Source organism: Myodes glareolus, chromosome X (genome assembly GCF_982192425.1).
Source record: "Myodes glareolus chromosome X, mMyoGla1.1, whole genome shotgun sequence".
In the NCBI taxonomy this organism is placed as follows: Eukaryota; Metazoa; Chordata; class Mammalia; order Rodentia; family Cricetidae; genus Myodes; species Myodes glareolus.
Genome location: NC_142053.1, coordinates 147,694,906 through 147,701,823, shown reverse-complemented (window position 1 = coordinate 147,701,823; position 6,918 = coordinate 147,694,906).

Genomic DNA, 6,918 nt, shown 5'->3' with positions numbered 1-6,918 from the left:
TAGGTGCCCCTCAATAGCAGAATGGTTAAAAAAAAAGGTGTGGAATGCATTAGAGTTTTACTCAGCGGTAAAAAACAATGACATCTTGAATTTTGCATGCAAATAGATGGAAATAGAAAATGCTTTACTGAGTGAGGTAAGCTAAATCAGAGGGGGCCTTCATCCAACGATGAATGGAGATTGAGATGGAGACCCACATTGGAGCACTGGACCTAGCTCACAACGTTCAATTGCAGAGCAGAAGGAAGGAGAACATGAAAAAGGAAGTTATGACCGCCAAGGGTGCGTTCACCCACTGATACAAGGGACTGATTGAATGAGAGCTCACCAAGGCCAGCTGGACTGGAACTGAACGAGCATGTGATCAATCCAGGTTCTCTGAATGTGACTGAAATGGGGGCTGACTGAGAAGCCATTGACAATGGCACTGGGTCTTGTTTCGTCTGAATGGACTGGCTTTTTGAGATCCTGGCCTGTTGGATGCTCATCTTCCTGGACCTGGGGGGGGGGGAGCTTGGATTTCCCACAGGGCACTTAAACCCTGACTGCTCTTGGGAATGGTGAGGGAGGAGGAGAGTGAGTGGGGGGGAGCGGGAGGGTATTGGGTGGAGGGGAGGAAGTGGAAATTCTTTAAATAAATAAATAAGGAAAAAAAGAACAATAAAAATTAAATAAAATAAAATACAATGATGCTCCAATTCTTTCAAATTCCCTCATATTTTTTATCACGTTTTATATGAATCTCAACAGCAAGGAACCTAAAAGATATATTTTTATGCGTTTACAGGAGTCAGCTCATAAAAATAACTGTGAATTACAAGTTCAGTGAGTGAAAATACCAAGAATAATGTACTTGCGATTCCTTTTTTGTGATATTTAAATCCTAACCTAATCTTCTTGTCCTGTCCCTCCCCTTTTCCTAACCCCTCCCCTTATTTCTTTTTTCTTCCATTGCCCTATCCACTACCCCTCCATTTTTTCTACTCAGATACAGGCCATGGATATCAGTCAGTCAAGGTATATCAAGCTGCACTGTGACCAGACTACCCCACCATCAGCAACGTTAGATGAGTCAATCCTGCAGAAGAAATGGGTCCCAAAATTAGGCAACAGAGTTAGAGACATCACCTGCTTTCACTGATACGAGGCCCACATTACGACCAAGTAACACAACTGTAACATATATGCAGAGGTCCCATAAGGCTCCTTGGTTATCATTTCAGCCTCTGTTAAACCCAAGAGCCCAGGTTTGATATTTCTGTGGATTTTCAGGTAGTACCCTTGACACCATTGTGTCCTATAATCTTTCCTCCTTTCTCCCACAGAATTCTCCAGGCTTAACCTTGAGAATGTTTGCCTGTGGGTATCTGCATCTCTTTCCATAGTTGCTGGGAGAAGACTCTCTGATAACAGTTGGACTATGCACCAATTGGTTCTGGATGTTGTGACCTACTTCTGAGTGACTTAAGTCCTCTAGGGTTGAGGGCAAGGCCCAGCAGCAGGGCCAGGGACTAGTAGGGATAACCAAGGCCTTGAACAGGACATAAGAAAAGTCTGCTAACAATGAGACAAGATATATTTTCCAATCTATGCAATAGTGTATCATAACATGGAGAGTACTCTAGGACCTTAGCCTTTCAGGAATACTCACTAACCTGCCATATATAAACTAAAATTTCACAGGAGATACTGACTCTCTGGATTCAAGGTTTGAAATACCTTCTGACACAGTATGTTGTGCATTTACCAAATTTGAGAAAGACACAAAATACAACAACCACTCTCCATTCTAAGAAATGGCTTAAAACTTTGTTAAACAACGGTAATATTAAAAAAATTCTCTACCCTTCTGTGGATAGTGTTGATTCTATGTACACCTGATTTAAGAATTTTACTTCTTACGGAGGAGAACCTATACAACAAAGAAAAATGTTGAACAGCCCCTTCACAGACTATAATCAGTGTAATTTTGTACCCTTGCTTTGGGTAATACTTTCAGTTGCATGACCAATGTCCAAGGTTTTGGTCTTGGGTAGATTGGGAGACTCACTTAAAATGGAAGCTAACATTCATGGTCATACCTGATCACCAGCCTCGTAAGAATAAAATACATAAGGAGCACTACATCTCAGCTTCCTAGCAGCTTCTTGGTCCCATAATGGTTAGAGAAAAGTCTTCCATTGTTTCCAGGCAACAACATTAATCAGAGTGTCACAATATAATCTACTGACACATTTAAAATCAACTATACCCACTTATGACTTCTCAATATATCCTCTAACTTTATCTAAAATACACAAATCTCCATCATTCTTTTAATTATTCTACTTCTCCTATTCCACAACTACCAAGAAGAAGTGTGGTCCAGCATACATATGCATGAAGTCATCACTATCCTAATCTAGGAGATAGATAAAAACTTAGATATATTCCATATACTGAAGTTCTTATATTAAAAGGACAGAGACAGCAATATGTCTCTTCTACCTCTCACTTATTCATCCTCTTCTTGTTCAAACAAAGACAAATACCTTTCATATACATTTCTTTAGCTGAACTTTATACCACTGGAATTGAGAAAATGAGTGGAGAAAACAGGTCTATGAATACTAGTTTCAGTACAGAACACAAAGTCACAACGTAAATGACACAAAATCTAAATATTCACATAACAGAAACACACAAACACCCACACATGCACAAATGTAGAACACAATTAATGGCTGTGGTGCTCAATACACACAAGGTCACATAAAACCTTTATCAAATGTAAGTAGAGGTGTCTGATTTTTCTAGATTTTTTTGCAATTGCAATTTTCCCTTAAAAATGCATTTCATATCTTCTGTAACTCATGAGCCTGTAGATGCAACCTGAATACTTTTTGAATCTTTTGTGAGATCCAATGAAAAAGACCTCTGTACTCAAAGACGTGTTATCCTCTCTATTAATCAAACGGACTCTAAAACCTCCATTTTGTCAGTCAAGTTTTCTTTGTTCCTCAAGAATAGCAGTGAGGTCTCAACAGGTGCTGCTTAAGGAATTCACTATAAGAAAAACTTTTCTTTATATTTTGGGGCAATAATCTCTTCTGTTCTCTCAAAAGAAGAGATTATTGACTACCAATTAACCTAGGACCTTTGCATATATATAATTATTTGGTCTTGTTACCTCAAGCGGTATGAAAAGGAACTATTATAGTGCATGAAATGACTCTTTGCAACTTTTTCCCTGTGCTGGGATACCTTCTAATGCCTTTATGTATGTGGTAGGATATTGTTCCTTATCTCAACTTAGTAAATCATGATTTGAAGACTCCCATGGAACTGTGGAATAATGGTCTGTACCCTGTCAATTGTAGTTAAAGAGGAGGCTCATTAGCTAGTAGACAGGCAGGAAGTGTAGGTGGAGAAACCGTGCATAAGGTATAGTTGGGTCAACTATAAAAGAACTAGAGGATTATTAGAAGAAGAAACAAACCATCTTAAGTCATGACCCAGTCACAGAGGAAGCAAGAAGGGACTGCCTCTCTGAAAAACTCATCAAGCCACAGTGTTATCACAGACAAGAATCATAAGTTATAAGAATTAGTTAATATAAAGAGCCTGTGATAATGGGCCAATCAGCATATAACTACTTTAGAGCTTTTTGTATTCTATTTGTGAATGAATGTCTGGTAGACCAGGTAGGACAGAAACCTCTGAAGAGGACAACAAAATATACACTATGTCTTACCATATTGCAGACTATGTACAGCCAAACAACTATGATAGATTGTAAGTAGGATATATGCTTGAAAATATCCTAACTGTAATCATGCACTACCTTTACAAAGAATGTTCTCTGGTTATGGAAAATTGAAAATATAAGACTTTCTAAATATTATACCTTTTTATTCTCTGTGAAATTTTGAGCAAATAGAGATAAAATTTGACAAATTAAAATCAATCAGGTACTTCAGATTATAACATTCTTTATTTTGTCACAGTCATTGAATCCTGGAAAGACAAACTGCTTCCTCTTCCATGGATTTAAACAATATTCCACCCCATCATGTAAGGCTGTTTCTCATTTTACTCACCCTGACAGATGACACATTTTGAAACTTTAAGTCTTACATCTGCTTGAAAACTCAGAAGCTTAATGTGTAATTCTAATCACACAGTTCCCATAAGATTGTATTGATAATGACTATCTTCTTTGCATGAAGATATATTGTGTGACACATTTTTCTTTCATGTACTCAAACGTCAACTAACTTAAGGAGAGACAATTACACATGATAAAAGGAACACATAAAGGAAGGAAGGAAAGAATTATAAAAAACAAATTCAAAAGGAAAGAAAGCAAGGCACATAAATTCAATACTTGTTTATACCTGAAAGTGAGTGAGAAAAAAGAGTATATGATGAATGAGGGGAAATTGATAGCTGGCATGAAATTAGGAAAGGAGAAGTCCACAGATAGTAGGAACTCGAAAGTAAGATTATACTCACTAATTAAGGAGACCTCTTAATACACACCTATATAAAATAAATAGTTTAATATTTGCGATATAAACTAAAGTCTATAATATATGTGAATGAAAATGCATATTTAACATATACTATATTATGCAATAAAACTTAATGAGAAAATTATGAATGGCAGAAGAGATAATATAGTTGGTTTCTTAGACACATAAGGGAAGCATACTAATTCATTATTATTTAACATAAAAGGACAAAATTTAATATTCATTGAAATTTGTTGCTCTCTTTTAAAGACTAATTTTTCCAATATCAGATTTCCTGTGTTTATTATTCTCCCATAAGTAGTGATAAGGGCTCCAGCTCACTAGCTCTGTGCTGGTGGTTCTCATCTTTCATCCCAGCACTTGGGAAGCAGAGGCAGGCAAATCCTTATGAGATCACAGATAGATATTTTGCTGTTGAAATTAACAATCAGAATCTGATAAAATATTAAAATAGATTAACAGATAAGGTATCTCTCCAGGAAGGTAATATGCACACAATAAAAATTTTGTATAATGATGAGACATTATCTTACTGGACAAGTTTCAAAGCTGAGAATCCTCAGTGAGGGCATTAGAACAGAACACAAGACAGGAGATACAGAGTATAGAAAAGGGTAGAACTATAAAGCATGAAAAGATTAAGGGAGGCTCAGTCCGGTGCTCCAATGTGGGTCTCTGTCTGTATTGCCATCCATCGTCCAATGAAGGTTCCCTCTGGACTTGCCTTCTTTGCTCACATTCTCTTTCTTTCTGCTTCTCCTTTGGACCTAGGGAGTTAAGTCCAGTGTTCCAATGTGGGTCTCCGTCTCTATCTCCATCCATCACCAGATGAAGGTTCTATGGTGATAAGCAAAATATTCATCAGTATGGTTATGGGCCAAGGCCGGTTCACGCACCCTCTCCTCTGTCCAGAGAACAATCTGGGGATCTCTCCTTGGACCTGGGATCCCATATATAATCAAGTCTCTTGTAAACCCTAAAATGACTGCCTTAGTTGAGATGTATTCTTCCGTGATCCCATATCCATCCTTCCTCCCTCCCCCATCCCCGTCCACCAACCTTTCCCCATTCCTCCCCTACTCCCTTCTCTCTAACCCTCTCCCCTTTCAACAACCCTCCCACGCCCCCCATTCAACCAAGTTTACCTGGGACTCTTGTTTATTTCCAATCTCCAGGAGAATAACTACATGGTGTTTTTCAGGTTCACCTTGTTATTTAGCTTCTCTAGGATCACGAATAATAGGCTCAAAGACCTTTAATTATGGTTATAATCCAATTATGAGTGAATACTTATCAAATTCCTTTTTTTGGGTCTGGCTTACCTCACTCAGTAAAGTGTTATCTATGTCCATCCATTTGCATGCAAAATTCAAGATGTCATTGTTTTTTGCCGCTGAGTAAAACTTTAATGTATATATGTTCCACACCTTCTTTAACCATTCTTCTATTGAGGGGCATCTAGGCTCTTTCCAGGTTCTGGTTATTACAAATAGTTCTGCTATGAACATAGTTGAACAAATGCTTTTGTGGTATGATAGGGCATCTCTTGCGTATATTCCCAAGAGTGGAATTGGTCTTGAGGGAGGTTGACTCCCATTTTTCCGACAAACCGCCACACTGATTTCCACAGTGGCTGCACAAGTTTGCATTCCCACCAACAATGGATGAGAGTTCCCCTCTCTCCACATCCTCTCCAGCATAGGCTATCATTTGGGAGGAGGGGTGGAAATGGGAAAATTTTTAATTTAATAAACTTAAAAAATAATAAAGATTAAGGGATTCATTGAAACTGATGAGCAGAGAAAAAAGGTCTAAAAACAGGACATAGGCTTATCAGAAAATGACAGACCCCATGTTGATTTACATAGAATTTTAACGGAATATCTGGAAATTTCATTGGAAAGACTTTATGGCACAAAATACCCTAATGTAATCAATGAATATGCATGAGAACAAATATGTATGAGCAATTTAAAAAAATTAAACAAGAAAGAGTTCTTTTCTTTGGTTTCTATTTTTTCACTTTCCTTTTTTTAATTTTAATAATTTTTATTGAATTTTATTGAACTCTACATTTCTCTACTCCCATCAATGCTTTTCTCCATCCTCTTTCCACCCATTCCCAAGATCCTCATGCCTATGAGTTACTCCAGAGATCTTTTCATTTTCTATTTCCCATGTAGAGTAAATCTATTTAATCTCTCTTAGTGTTGTCATCGATGTCTATGTTCTCTGGGATTGTGGTTTGTAGGCTGGTCTTCTTTGCTTTATGTTCAAAAACAACCTATGAGTGAGTACATGTGATAAATGTGTTTCTTAGTCTGCATTATCTCACTAAAAATAATGTTTTTTAGCTCCATACATTTTTCTACAAATTTCAAGATTTCATTTTGTTTTTCTTCTG